This window comes from Choloepus didactylus, chromosome Y, assembly GCF_015220235.1.
Source record: "Choloepus didactylus isolate mChoDid1 chromosome Y, mChoDid1.pri, whole genome shotgun sequence".
NCBI lineage: Eukaryota > Metazoa > Chordata > Mammalia > Pilosa > Megalonychidae > Choloepus > Choloepus didactylus.
Genome location: NC_051335.1, coordinates 18,722,091 through 18,738,455, shown reverse-complemented (window position 1 = coordinate 18,738,455; position 16,365 = coordinate 18,722,091). Strand labels below are relative to the sequence as shown.

The following is a 16,365-nucleotide window of genomic DNA, read 5'->3' as shown; positions in this document are numbered from 1 at the left end:
CTCTTTTTTGGGGGTGAGGGGCGTGTCAAAAAGTTTGGTTTCTGCTTCAAAGAGCTTTCCCAAGGAATGGTGATTCATTTTCATGACATGTTGTCATGAACAAACATTGTTCTTCTGTCTTTCACAACAGTCTGTATTCATGGTAATGTGTGTATATGCGTTGTTCTGAAATAAGGTGCATGCATCTGTACACTTGGGGGGTTATTTGTGTTCTTGTTCTTATATAAAAGGAACTGGTACTCTGGCTTCAAGAACAAATTTTAAAAATCACAAATTCAGCTTGTCTTTGATTTGAGTATGGGCTAATTACCAAGGGACCATTCAGCAATAATGGTCTCAAATATTTAAATACCCTGTGAAGCTGCAATTAATTAAGGGACTGCTGATTCTAAGAACTATGGAACCAACAAGGGAATGAGGTAGGATTATAAGCCTAGATGCAGAGTTCAGAAAAAAATATCAATAATCTTCTCACCTTTGCAATATCTATAAAGTGGAGGGAGGGGAAAATAAGAATTACATGAATAATATTAAATAAAAAGTGCCTATAGAACTGGAAATCTTCTTCATTAAATCTGTCACTTATTCTAATTTGGTAAAATGTTTGTAAGGAAAATAACAACTTAAGGCAGAAGAACTAGTTATATTTTTGCTGTTCAGAAAGAACTTCTTGAGAGCAAAACAATAAATATCGATTAACTTCCCTGGTTTAAACTTAATTACTTGTCTTAAAACATGCTATTTTAAACTTAAACATCTACGTTATGCCTTAAAAATTAAAAGCAGAAAATAAAATCCTATAGAAAGCCAGAAACTTCATTACAACTAGACAGATGTTTGCTTGTAGTTTTTGGTATCCAAAATAGTTTTTCCACACATTGCACAGATGCCCTTTTATAGGCACTGCCCTGACAGTAATGAGAAACTGGTTGGTGCACAGAACTTTTACAAATTCTGCAAATAGAGAATTTATTCTTTCTATATGGATCAAATCTTGCATCTTTTTTTTTACGTCAAAGCTTTGTTTTCATTCAGCTTTCTTCCACCACTTCCTGTGGTATTCCTTGCGCCATCTTCCCAAGTATCTGCAGTGATGATAGTACCAAGTTTCTTTTCACATTTCTCACACACCATCCTTTCGCCAACAGTTCTCTTAGCAGAAGTCTGCTGTAAGACTTTTTGAATTATACATTTAATTATACTTGGTGGGGAGGCAGGGCAAGATGGCGGACTGGTGAGCTGTATGTTTTAGTTACTCCTCCAGGAAAGTAGGTAGAAAGCCAGGAACTGCGTGGACTGGACACCACAGAGCAATCTGACTTTGGGCATACTTCATACAACACTCATGAAAAACGTGGAACTGCTGAGATCAGCGAAATCTGCAAGTTTTTGTGGCCAGGGGACCCGCACCCCTCCCTGGCAGGCTCAGTCCCGTGGGAGGAGGGGCTGTCAGCTCCGGGAAGGAGAAGAGAGAACTGCACTGGCAGCCCTTATCAGAAACTCATTCTACTGATCCAAACTCCAACCATAGATAGACTGAGATCAGACACCAGAGAATCTGAGAGCAGCCAGCCCAGCAGAGAGGAGACAGGCATAGAAAAAAACAACACAAAAAACTCCAAAATAAAAGCAGAGGATTTTTGGAGTTCTGGTGAACATAGAAAGGGGAAGGGCAGAGCTCAGGTCCTGAGGCTCATATGCAAAGCCCAAAGAAAAGCTGATCTCTCTGCCCTGTGGACCTTTCCTTAATGGCCCTAATTGCTTTGTCTCTTAGCATTTCAATAACCCATTAGATCTCTGAGGAGGGCCCTTTTTTTTTTAAATCCTTATTTCTTTTTCTAAAACCATTACTCTAAGAAGCCCAATACAGAAAGCTTCAAAGACTTGCAATTTGGGCAGATCAAGACAAGAGCAGAACTAAGAGAGCTCTGAGACAAAAGGCAATAATCCAGTGGCTGGGAAAATTCACTAAACACCACAACTTCCCAAGAAAAGGGGGGTGTCCGCTCACAGCCACCATCCTGGTGGACAGGAAACACTCCTGCCCATCGCCAGCCCCATAGCCCAGAGCTGCCCCAGACAACCCAGTGTGACGGAAGTGCTTCAAATAACAGGTGCACACCACAAAACTGGACGTGGACATTAGCCTTCCCTGCAACCTCAGCTGATTGTCCCAGAGTTGGGAAGGTGGAGCAGTGTGAATTAACAAAGCCCCATTCAGCCATCATTTCAGCAGACTGGGAGCCTCCCTACACAGCCCAGCAGCCCAGAACTGCCCTGGGGGGACGGCACTCACCTGTGCCATAGCACAGTCATCCCTCAACAGAGGACCGGGGGTGCACACTCTGGAAGAGGGGCCCACTTGCAAGTCTCAGGAACCATACGCCAACACCAAGGACTTGTGGGTCAGTGGCAGAGACAAACTGTGCCAGGACTGAACTGAAGGATTAGACTATTGCAGCAGCTTTAAAACTCCAGGAACACCAGGGAGATTTGCTTGTTAGAGCCACCCCCCCTCCCTGACTGCCCAGACACACGCCCCATATACAGGGCAGGCAACACCAACAACACACGCAAGCTTGGTACACCAACTGGACCCCACAAGACTCACTCCCCCACTCACCAAAAAGGCAAAGCAGGGGAGAACTGGCTTGTGGAAAACAGGTGGCTCATGGACACCACCTGCTGATTAGTTAGAGAAAGTGTACTCCACCAAGCTGTAGATCTGATAAATTAGAGATAGGGACTTCAATTGGTCTACAAATCCTCAAAGAACCCTATCAAGTTCAGCAAATGCCAAGAGGCCAAAAACAACACAAAATTATAAAGCATATGAAAAAACCAGATGATATGGATAACTCAAGCCAGAGCAATCAAATCAAAAGATCAGAAGAGACAGAGTCCCTAGAGCAACTAATCAAAGAACTAAAGATGAACAATGAGACCACAGTACGGGATACAAAGGATATCAAGAAGACCCTAGAAGAGCATAAAGAAGACATTGCAAGACTAAATAAAAAAATGGATGATCTTATGGAAATTAAAGAAACTGTTGACCAAATTAAAAAGATTCTGGACACTCATAGTACAAGACTAGAGGAAGTTGAACAACGAATCAGTGACCTGGAAGATGACACAATGGAAAATGAAAGCATAAAAGAAAGAATGGGGAAAAAATTGAAAAAATTGAAAAGGACCTCAGGGATATGATAGATAATATAAAACGTCCTAATATAAGACTCATTGGTGTTCCAGAAGAGGAGGAAAAGGGTAAAGGTGTAGGAAGAGTATTCAAAGAAATTGTTGGGGAAAACTTCCCAAATCTTCTAAACAACATAAATACACAAATCGTAAATGCTCAGCGAACTCCAAATAGAATAAATCCAAATAAACCCACTCCAAGACATATTCTGATCACAATGTCAAACACAGAAGAGAAGGAGCAAGTTCTGAAACCAGCAAGAGAAAAGCAATTCACCACATACAAAGGAAAGAGCATAACACTAAGTAGTGACTACTCAGCAGCCACCATGGGGGTGAGAAGGCACGATATATTTAAAATTCTGAGTGAGAAAAATTTCCAACTAAGAATACTTTATCCAGCAAAGCTGTCCTTCAAATTTGAGGGAGAGCTTAAATTTTTTCACAGACAAACAAATGCTGAGAGAATTTGCTAACAAGAGACCTGCCCTACTGGAGATACTCAAGGGAGCCCTACAGACAGAGAAACAAAGAAAGGACAGAGAGACTTGGAGAAAGGTTCAGTACTAAAGAGATTCGGTATGGATACAATAAAGGATATTAATAGAGAGAGGGGAAAAATATGTATGACAAACATAAACCAAAGGATAAGATGGCTGATTCAAGAAATGCCTTCACAGTTATAACATTGAATGTAAATGGATTAAATTCCCCAATTAAAAGATATAGATTCACAGAATGGATCAAAAAAAAATGAACCATCAATATGTTGCATACAAGAGACTCAGACACAGGGACACAAAGAAATTGAAAGTGAAAGGATGGAAAAAAATATTTCATGCAAGCTACAGCCAAAAGAAAGCAGGTGTAGCAATATTAATCTCAGATAAAATAGACTTTAAATGCAGGGATGTTTTGAGAGACAAAGAGGGCCACTACATACTAATAAAAGGGGCAATTCAACAAGAAGAAATAACAATCGTAAATGTCTATGCACCCAATCAAGGTGCCACAAAGTACATGAGAGAAACGCTGGCAAAACTATAGGAAGCAATTGATGTTTCCACAATAATTGTGGGAGACTTCAACACATCACTCTCTCCTATAGATAGATCAACCAGACAGAAGACCAATAAGGAAACTGAAAACCTAAACAATCTGATAAATGAATTAGATTTAACAGACATATACAGGACATTACATCCCAAATCACCAGGATACACATACTTTTCTAGTGCTCATGGAACTTTCTCCAGAATAGATCATATACTGGGACATAAAACAAGCCTCAATAAATTTAAAAAGATTGAAATTATTCAAAGCACATTCTCTGACCACAATGGAATACAATTAGAAGTCAATAACCATCAGAGACTTAGAAAATTCACAAATACCTGGAGGTTAAACAACACACTCCTAAACAATCAGTGGGTTAAAGAAGAAATAGCAAGAGAAATTGCTAAATATATAGAGACGAATGAAAATGAGAACACAACATACCAAAACCTATGGGATGCAGCAAAAGCAGTGCTAAGGGGGAAATTTATAGCACTAAACGCATATATTAAAAAGGAAGAAAGAGCCAAAATCAAAGAACTAATGGATCAACTGAAGAAGCTAGAAAATGAACAGCAGACCAATCCTAAACCAAATACAAGAAAAGAAATAACAAGGATTAAAGCAGAAATAAATGACATAGAGAACAAAAAAAACAATAAAGAGGATAAATATCACCAAAAGTTGGTTCTTTGAGAAGATCAACAAGATTGACAAGTCCCTAGCTAGACTGACAAAATCAAAAAGAGAGAAGACCCATATAAACAAAATAATGAATGAAAAAGGTGACATAACTGCAGATCCTGAAGAAGTTAAAAAAAATTATAAGAGGATACTAATTATAGTTGGTAGGGCAAATTACCTTATGGTTCATCTTATGAAGTATTTTCTTTGGCTACTGTTCCAGTTTTCTAATGCTGCCATTTGCAAAACACCAGAAATGGATTGGCTTTTATAAAGGGGGTTTATTTGGTTACACAGTTACAGTCTTAAGGCCATAAAGTGTCCAAGGTAAGGCATCAGCAATCGGGTACCTTCACTGGAGAAAGGCCATTGGTGTCCGGAAAACCTGTGTTAGCTGGGAAGGCACATGGCTTGCTCCAAGGATATGTTTCAAACTGGCATTCTCCAAAATGTCTCTGTATCAGCTTCTTGGGGCAAACTCTGGGCTAGTACCTCCAAAGCGTCAGCGAAACTCTGCTTTCAATGGCTGTCTTCAAACTGTCTCTGTAAGTTGCAGCAGCAAGCTCCTTCTGTCTGAGCTCTTATATAGAGCTCTAGTAAACTAATCAAGGCCCAAGCTGAATGGGTGGTGCCATGCCTTCATGGAAATTATCTAATCAGAGTTATCACCTACAGTTGGGTGAGTCAACATCTCCTTGGAAACACTCAAAGAATTAACAATCTAATCAACACTGATACATCTGCCCACACAAGATTACATCAAAGATAATGGCATTTTGGGGGCATAATATATACAGACCAGCACAGCTACTGTGATAGACAGGTGGCCCCCAATAATCCCTGCCTCTTGGTATTCACATCTTGGTATGATTTCCTTCCTTTGAGTGTGGGCTGGACCTAGTAACTTCCTTCTAACTAATAGAATACAGCAAAGGTGATGGGATGTTACATCCAAGACTACCTTACCAAAGACCATGACTTCCATCTTACTAGCACTCTCTTGTTCACTCTGATGAAACAAACTGCCATGTTGTGAGCTGCCTGATGGAGAAGCCAACATAGCAAGGCACTGAGAGCCCACAAGGTACTGAATCCTGCCAACAACAGAATGAGACCTTGCCCTTGTTGAACCTTGAGATGAATGCAATCCTGAGCTGGCACTTTGACTGCAACCTTGTGAGAGACCCTGAATTGGAGGATCCATTGAGCAGTGTCTGGATTCCAGCAGTTCCTGGATCCCAGTGAAGCAGTGAGATAATAAATATATGGTTTTGTTTTAACTTTTTATTTTGAGATAACTGTAGATTCATAAACAGTTGTAAAAAGTAATACAGGGATCTCACATACCTTTCACCCAGTTTTCCCCAATGATAGTATACTGTCACAACCAGGAAGTTGGCCATGGTAGCATACACTGACCATATTCAGATTTCATCAGCTTTAGATGTATTCATTTGTGTCTGTGACTCTGTGTATTTAGTTCTGTTCAATTTTAACACACATATAGATTTGTGTGACCATCACCACAGTCAAGATACAGACCAGTTCCAGCACAAGGATCTCTTGTGCTACCCTTTTATAGGCACTGAGCATAGAATTCTGGGTTGACAGTTTTTTTCTTTCAGTACTTTAAAGATGTCTGTTACTCTACTGTCTTCTGATTTGCCTTTACCTGGTTTCTGATGAGAAATCTGCTGTTGTTCTCATAATATATTTTTTCTTTGGCTGCTTTTTTTTAATGCAGTTTTTTGTTTGTTTTTTTATTTTTATTATAGAACCCAGCATATCCACATAGACATGATAACTTTTCAAGTGCAATTTAACAAGCAGTTAGAGAGCAAATTTCAAAGAATGTTATGGGTTATAAGTTCCACAAACTCAGCCAACCCTTATTGTGAAATATAACAAACATGCAAAAAAGATAATAACTTTCAAAGTAAAATCCAAGAAGTAGTCATACAGGAAATTTCCAAGAATGTTATGGGTTACAGTACCACAGTTTTAGTTATTTCCTTATTGTGAAACACAACACACACACACAAAGGCGACAACCCTCAAACCACAGCTCAAGTAGCTATATAGGAAATTTCAAAGAATGCCATGAGCCATAGTTCCACTACCCCAGCTCCTTCCTTCTAGCTATTCTAATACCCTAGCAACCAAGAAAAAGAAAATTATATAGAGACGCAGTATCCTTTGCTAAATTCTATCTTGTTTGTTGCCACCCCTTCCTCTAGTTTAATCACTTTCCTGGTCTTCAGGGCTGTCTAGCCAGTGACCACTCTAACTCACCCATGTTGAAAAGGGGTGTTGACATTATGGGGAAATGGAACACATCTGGTTGATGTTCTTGAAGAGGCTGTTGCCTCTGGGTTTTGGGACTTAGCTGGCATAGGAGCTCTCTGGAGGATTTAAGTTTCTAAAGAACAAACTTAGTGAGTGAAATTTTTTAGAGTCTCAGATGGGGACCTAGGTATTCTTCAGCGTTTGGGGGACTACTGTTGACCTGGACTTATCATACTGCATTTGGGACATGAAGCTGAAGCCCACACAGGAGCAACCTCCAGGATAGCCCCTTGACTCTACCCAAAATCTTCTAGCCACTGAAATCCTACCCTGTTGCCCCTCTTCTCCCCTCTTTTGGTCAAAAAAGTATTCTCAACCCCTTGATGCCAGGGTCAGGCTCATTTCCAGAATCCATGCCCCACGTCACCAGGGAGACTCACTCACCTGGGGGGTCCTGTCCCACACTGGGGAGAGGGTGATGAATTTATTTGCTGAGTTGGGCTTAGAGAGAGAAAGTCCACATTTGAGTAACAAAAGAGGTTCTCTGGAGGTGACTCCTAGACATAATTATAGGTGGGCTTAGCCTCCCTTTTTTTTTTTTTAACTTTTTATTTTTAAATAGTTTACAGGATAATTACACAAATAATGTAAACCCCATACAGAGACCTCCAACATACCCCTACCCACCTCCCCCACATACCCAGATCCATCAATTTTAATTTTTTGCCACATTTTCCATATCGCTCTATTCATCTGTTTATATTTCTGTGTGTTTATCAATCCATTTTCTGAACAGTTGACTGTATTAGCCTCCCTTTTACAACCGTAAGTTCATAAGTGCAAGCTTGACTTGTAAAGTAGGGGGTTCCTAAGTTCACATAGCATATCTCTGTCCATGATAATCAATCAGTTTCTCATATTATCATCACTTAGTTGTACAATCCTCATCACTCTTCATTTTAAAAAATTCTCATGGCCCAAAACACCCCATAGCTCTTTTCAGCCCTTAATTATTTGTCCCTAGTATTTATGTGGTACTGGTAAGGTATTCCTATTGATTATCGTCCTTAGTATGCAATATAATAGATTTTTTCCCATATACCTCTCTGTTGTCAATTCTCTGATACCTTAGAAGTATATCATGCAAGCATCTATCTGTATTTGTAGTGCTGATCTGTGGGATACATGCCTTTAAACAGTTTTAATGCAGTTTTTTATTGAGATATATTCACAAACCATACAAACCATCCAAAGTATACATTCGCTGTCTGGCTGCTTTTAAGATGTCTTCTTTATTACTGGTTTTAAGAAAGTTGATTATCATGTGTCATGGTGTAGTTTTCATCATGTTTCTTGTACCTGGAGTTGTTGGGGTTCTTGGATCTGTGGATTTATAGTTTTCATCAAATTTGGAAATTTTTGGCCTTTATTTCATCAAATATTTTTTTCTTGCTCTCCCTCCTCCCTGGGGGACTCCAATTACATGTGTAGTAGGCTGCTTAGCATTGTCCCACAGCTCATTGATGCTCTGTTCATTTTTTTTTTTTTGGTCTTTTCTCTCTTTCCTTTTTTTTATTTAAGAGAATATATGTTTATTAATTGCTTATTGCTTGTTTTTGGAGTTTGATAATTTCAGGTACTTACTTCTAGCTATTCCAATACATTAAAACCTAAAAAGTGTTATCTATATAGTGGATAAGAGTGTCCACCAGAGTGACCTCTTGACTCCATTTGAAATCTCTCAGCCACTGAAGCTTTATTTCATTTCATTTTGCATCCCTCTTTTGGTCAAAAAGACGTTCTCAATCCCATGCTGTCAGGTCCAGATCCATCCCTGGGAGTCATGTCCAGCATTGCCAGGGAGATTTACACCCCTGGGAGTCAGGTCTCATGTAGGGGGAAGGACAGTGAGTTCACCTGCCAAGGTGGCTTAGTTAGAGAGAGAGGGCCACATCTGAGCAACAGATGCACTCAGGGGAAGACTCTTGGCACATTTAAAAGCATTTGCCTGTTAGGCTGTGCTCTAAGATTCAATTCTGAGTTTACACATTGTAGTTAGCTCATATTGGTAGGGCTGTGCCAGTTTGAATGTATTATGTCCCCCAAAACGCCATTATCTTTAATGTAATCTTGTGTGGGCAGATGTATCAGTGTTGATTAGATTGCAATTCTTTGAGTGTTTCCATGGAGATGCACCTTACCCAACTGTGGGTGATGACTCTGATTGGATAATTTCCATGGAGGTTTTACCCCACCCATTCAGGGTGGGTCTAAATTAAATCACTGGAGCCATAGAAATGAGTTGACAAACAGAAGGAACTCAGTGCAGCTGTGACTGACACTTTGAAGAGGAGCTACAGCCAAGAGGGACACTTTGAAGAAAGCACAGGAGCTGCAGATGAGAGACAGTTTGAAGATGGCCGTTGAAAGCAGACTCTTGCTCTGGAGAAGCTGAGAGAGGACAAACACCGCAAGAGCAACTAAGAGTGACATTTTTGAGGAACTGCAGCCTAGAGAGGAACGTCCTGGGAGAAAGCCATTTTGAAAGCAGAACTCTGGAGCAGATGCCAGCCATGTGCCTTCCCAGCAGAGGTTTTCTGGACACCAACAGCCATCCTCCAGTGAAGGTTCCTGATTGCTGATGTGACACCTTGGACACTTTATGGCCTTAAGGCTATAACTGTGTAACCGAATAAACCCCCTTTTATAAAAGCCAATCCATTGCTGATGTTTTGCATTCCGGCAGCATTAGCAAACAAGGACAGAGGCATTATAGTGTTTGCCTTGGTTTCTAGCATACTTTCTCAAAATGCTGTCTACAGGATCCATTCACCTCGTGACATGTGTCACAGCTTCACTTTCTCATAGTTGCTCAGTATTCCATTGAATGCATACACCACAGTTCACCATTCTGTTCCTCAGTCAGTGTACCCTTAGGCCACCTCCACCTATTGCAAAACATGCATACTGCCTCCATAAACACCAGTGTGCAAATGTCCATTCATGTGCCTGCTCTCAGATCTTCCAAGTATATACCCCATAATGAGGTTGCAGGACCTTATGGCCCCCACATACTTAGCTTCTTGTGGAACCACCACACTGACCTCCAGAAAGGCTACACCATTCTGCCTCCTCATCAACAGTAAATAGGTACATCCCTCTCTCCATGTTTTCTCCAGCACTTTTATCCCTATATATATTATTTCCTACAATTTTACAGAGATATGTTCACATACCATACAATTATCCAGTGTACAATCAGTTGTTCATGGTATCATCATATAGTTGTACATTTATCACCACAGTCAGCACTTGAACATATAGATTACTATGAAAAAAAGTTTTTTAGTGAATAATATAAAAGATAATAAAAAGAAAAAATGTCATACAATATAATATAATAGTAATGACAGACAACAACGCTACTACCAAGACCATATCCCTCCCTTATATCCCCCTCTCATAAACATTTAGCTTTGGTATATTGCCTTTGTTACATTTAATGGAAGCATATTACAATGTTACTGTTGACCATAGACTCCAGTTTGCTTTAATTATGTTTTTTCCCAAATACCATCCCTTTTTCAACACTTTGTGTGGTTGACATTCACTTGGTCTCCCACATGTAAAAACACTTTGATATTTGTACATTTAGTAACAGTCATTAGCCACTCAAGTTTTTCTCAAGTTACATAGTCCCAGTCTTTATCATCTATCTTTACTTCTGGTGTCATTCATGCCCCTAGTGATCCTCTTTCAGCTGTATTCATGGATGTCTTTGTTTACTGTACTTACAACATTGTGCTATCATCACACAATATTATGCTATCCATTTCTGGATCTATACAATCAATCCTGCTGAACATTCTGTAGTCCTTCAGCATCAAATGCCTGATCTCCACACTCCCTCCTTCTCCTGATAGCCTGTGTTACCAGCTTTTAACTCTCAAAGTTTGCTCATTAATGTCAGATCATTTTAGTGAGACCATACAGTATTTGTCCTTTTGTTTCCAGCTATCTTCACTCAATGTAATGTCCTCAGGGTTCATCCATGTTATTATATGTTCTGTGTCTTTGTTCTGTCTTAGAGCTGCATGACATTCCATTGTGTGTATATACCATAGTTGGTTTATCCACTTGTCTGTTGATGGACATTTGGGCTGTTTCCATCTCTTGGCAATCATCAATAATGCCACAGTAAACATCAGATTACAAATGTCTGTTCATATCTTAACTTCCAGTTCCTTTGAGTATATACCTAGCAATGGAATAGCTGGGTCATACGGCAAATCTATACTTAGCTTCCTGAGGAACTTCCATACTGTCTTTCAGAGTGGTTGCACCATTCTACATTCCCAGCAACAATGAATAAGTGTGCCTCTTTCTCCACACCCTCTCCAGCACTTGCCATTTTCTGTTTTTTGTTGTTGTTGTTGTTTGTTTGTTTGTTTGTTGGATAATGGCCTTTCTGGTAGTTCTGAGATGATATCTCATTGTGCTTTTGATTTGTGTTTCACTAACAGCCAGTGAAGTTGAGCATTTTTTCATGTTTTTTGAGCCACTGGTATTTTCTTTTCAGAAAAGTGTCTGTCCATGTCTTTTGCCCATTTTTTAATTGGGCTTTCTGTTGCTGAGTTGTAGTATCCTGTTACATATTCAGGATATTAAACCCTTACCTGATATGTGGTTTCCAAATATCATCTCCCATTGCATAGGCTGCCTTTTTACTTTCCTGACAAAGTCCTTTGATGTACAAAAGTGTTTAATTTTGAGGAGATCCCATTTGTCTGTTCTTTGGTTGCTTGCACTTTCAGTGTGAGGTCTAGGAAATCACCTCCTATCCCAAGATCTTTAAGATACTGTCCTACATTTTCTTCTAAGAGTCTTATGGTATTAGCGCTAACATTTAGGTCTTTGATGCATTATGGGTTAATTTTTTAATAAGGTGTGAGATAGAGGTCCTCTTTCATTCTTTTGGAAATGGATATCCAGTTCTCCAAACACCATTTATTGAAGAGGCTGCTCTGTCCCAGTTGCTTTCGCTTGACTGCCTTATCAAAGATCAATTGTCCATAGATGTGAGGGTCTATTTCTGAACACTCAATTCAATTTCATTGGTCAGTCTATCTATCCTTATGCCAGTACCATGTGACCACTGTAGCTTTGTAATATGCTTCAAAGTGTGAGACCTCCCACTTCATTCCTCTTTCTCAAGATATTTTTGGTTATTCAGGGCACTTGCCCTTCCAAATAAATTTGTTTATTGGTTTTTCCATTTCTGCAAAGTAAGTTGTTGGAATTTTAATTGGTATTGCATTGAATCTACGAAAGTTTTAGGTAAAATTGCCATTTTAACTATATTTAGTCTTCCAATCCATGAACATGGTATGTTCTTCCATTTTTTAGGTCCTGTTTGACTTTTTTAGTAGTTTCTTGTAGTGTTCTGTGTAAAGGTCTTTTGTGGCCTTGGTTAAGTTTATTCCTAAATACTGCAATTCCTTTGGTTGCTATTGTAAATAGAATTTTTTTCTTGATTTCTTCCTCTTGTTGCACATTACTTGTGTATAGGAACACTAGAGATTTTTGCATGTTGATATTGTAGCTGGCCTCTTTGCTGTATTCATTGACTAGCTCTAGTAGATTTCCTGTAGATTTTTCTGGATTTTCTACATATAGAATCATGTCATCTGCAAACAGTGAAAGTTTTACTTCCTCCTCTCCAATTTGGATGCCTTTTATTTCTTTTTCTTGCCTAATTGTTCTAGCTAGAACTTCCAGCACAATGCTGAACAACAGGGATGACAGTGGGAATCCCTGTCTTGTTCCTGATCTTAGAGGGAAAGCTTTCAGTCTTTCCTCATAGAGTATGATGTTAGCTGTGGGGTTTTCATATATTGCCTTTATCATATTAAGAAAGTTCCCTTCTATTCCTATCCTTTAAAGTGTTTTCATCAGGAAAGGATGTGTCAAATGCCTTTTCTGCATCGATGGAGATCATCATGTGGTTCTTCTGCTTTGATTTATTAATGTGGTGTATTACATTAATTCATTTTCTTGTATTGAACCAGCCTTGCATACCTGGAATAAATCTCACCTGATCGTGGTATATAATTCTTTTAATGTGCTGCTGGATTTGATTTGCAAGTATTTTGTTGAGGATTTTTGCATCTATATTCATTAAAGGGATTGGTCTAGAATTTTCTTTTTTTGTAGTATCTTTGTCTGATTTTGGTATTAGAGTGATGTTGGCTTCATAGAATGAATTGGGTAGCTTTTCCTCCTCTTCAATTTTTTTGAAGAGTTTGAGCAGGATTGGTTCTAATTCTTTCTTGAATGCTTGGTAGAATTCACATGTGAAGCCATCTGGTCCTGGGCTTTTCTTTTTTGGGAGCTTTTTGATGACTGACTCAATCTCTTTACTTGTGATTGGTTTGTTGAGGTCGTCTATTTCTTCTCAGGTCAATGTTGGTTGCTTATGCTTTTCTAGGAAGTTGTCCATTTCGTGTAAATTGTCTAGTTTATTAGCATATAGTTTCTCATAGTATCCTCTAGTATCCTCTCATTGTCTTTTATTTCTGCAGTCAGTAGCTATGTTTCCTTTACCATTTCTGATTGCATTTATTTGCATCTGTTTTCTTTCTCTCTCACTTCTTTTTGTTGTTGTTGTTGTTGTTGTTGTTGTTGTTGTTGTTAGCCTAGCTAGGGGTCCATCAACTTTATTGATTTTCTCAAAGAAGCAGCTTCTGGTTTTGTTGATTCTATTGTTTCCATGTTCTCAATTTCATTTATTTCTGCTCTACTCTTGGTTATTTCTTTCCTTCTGTTTGCTTTGGGGTTAGTTTGCTGCTCTTTCTGTAGTTCCTCCCGGTGAACAGTTAATTCCTCAATATTTGCTCTCTCTTCTTGTTTAATATAGACATTTATGGCAATAAATTTCCCTTTCAGCACCACCTTTGCTGCAGCCCATAAGTTTTGATATGTTGTCTTTTCATTGTCATTTGCCTCAAGGTACTTACTAATTTCTCTTGTAATTTCTTCCTTTACCCACTGGTTTTCTAAGAGGGTGTTGTTTAGCCTTCATATATTTGTGAATTTTATGGCCTTCTGCCTGTTATTTATTTGCAACTTCATTCCATTATGTTTTGTATAATACCAATATTTTTAAATTTATTGAGACTTGCTTTGTGACCCAACATGTGGTCTATCCTAGAGAATGTTCGATGGGCACTTGAGAAAAAGGTGTATCCAGCCGTTGTGGGGTATAGTGTTCTATAAATGTCTGCCAAGTCTAGCTCGTTAATCATACAATTCAACATCTCTGTTTCTTTATTGATCCTCTGTCTAGATGTTCTATCCATTGATGAGAGCAGTGTACTGAAGTCTCCAACTATTATTGTAGAGGTATCTATTTCTCCTTTCAGTGTTCTCAGTGTTTGCCTCATGAATTTTGGGGCACTCTGGCTTGGTGCTTAAATATTTTTCTTATGTTTTCCTGATGAATTCACCCTTTCATTAACATATAATGTCCTTCTTTGTCTTTTTTAATTATTTTCCTTTTGAAGTCTAATTTGTCTGACATAATATAGCTACTCCTGCTTTTTTCTGGTTGTTGTTTGAATGAAATATCTTTTTCCAACTTTTCACTTTCAGCCTATTTGTGCCCTTCTGTCTAAAGTGACTGTCTTGTAGACAGCATATAGATGGGTCCTGTTTTTTAATCCATTCTGCCAGTCTATGTCTTTTTTGAGGGAGTTTAATCCATTAACATTTAGTGTTATTACTGTAAGGGCAGTGCTTTCTCCTACTATTTTGTCTGTTGGATTTTATATGTCATATCTAATTTTTTTCCTCTCTCTCCTTTTACCCTTCCTGATAATCTTCATTTCTACACTCTTCTCCAAACCTCTCTCTCCTGTCTTTTTTTTATCATCATTTTATTGAGATATATTCACATACCACGCATTCATACAAAACAAATTGTACTTTCGATTGTTTACAGTACCATTACATAGTTGTACACTCATCACCTAAATCAATCCCTGACACCTTCATTAGCAAACACACAAAAATAACAAGAATAATAATTAGAGTGAAAAAGAGCAATTGAAGTAAAAAAGAACACTGGGTACCTTTGTCTGTTTGTTTCCTTCCCCTACTTTTCTACACATCCATCCATAAACTAGACAAAGTGGAGTTTGGTCCTTTTGGCTTTCCCAATCCCATTGTCACCCCTCATAAGCTACATTTTTATACAACTGTCTTCGAGATTCATGGGTTCTCGGTTGTAGTTTGATAGTTTCAGGTATCCACCACCAGCCACCCCAATTCTTTAGAACCTAAAATGGGTTGTCTAAAGTGTGCGTAAGAGTGCCCACCAGAGTGATCTCTTGGCTCGTTTTGGAATCTCTCTGCCACTGAAGCTTATTTCATTTCCTTTCACATCCCCCTTTTGGTCAAGAGGATGTTCTCCGTCCCACGATGCCGGGTCTACATTCCTCCCAGGGAGACATATTCTACGTTGCCAGGGAGATTCACTCCCCTGGGTGTCTGATCCCACGTAGGGGGGAGGGCAGTGATGTCACCTTTCAAGTTGGCTTAGCCAGAGAGAGAGGGCCACATCTGAGCAACAAAGAGGCATTCAGGAGGAGACTCTTAGGCACAAATATAGGGAGGCCTAGCCTCTCCTTTGCAGCAACCGTCTTCCCAAGGGTAAAACCTGTGGTAGAGGGCTCAACCCATCAAACCACCAGTCCCCTATGTCTGTGGTCATGTTAGCAACCATGGAGGTGGGGTAGGCGAATACCCCTGCATTCTCCACAGGCTCCTCAAGGGGGCACTACATCTTTTTTTTTTCCTTGTTTTTCTTTTTCTTTTTTTTTTAACTTTCCCTTCTTTTTTTAAATCAACTGTATGAAAAAAAAAGTTAAAAAGAAAACAAACATACAATAAAAGAACATTTCAAACAGACTATAACAAGGGAGTAAGAAAAAGACAACTAACCTAAGATAACTGCTTAACTTCCAACATGTTCCTACTTTACCCCAAGAAAGTTACATAATATAGCAACATTTCTGTGAACTTGTTCCTACTATATCCATCAGAAATTAACAGACCATAGTCATTTCTGGGCATCCCCAG

General features: G+C 39.1%; 1 pseudogene; it reads right to left on the bottom strand.

Moving 5' to 3' along the window:
• Positions 1-825: 825 nt before the first annotated feature.
• LOC119523976 lies at positions 826-1,134 on the bottom strand (annotated as a pseudogene).
• Between the last annotated feature and the right edge of the window lie 15,231 nt (positions 1,135-16,365).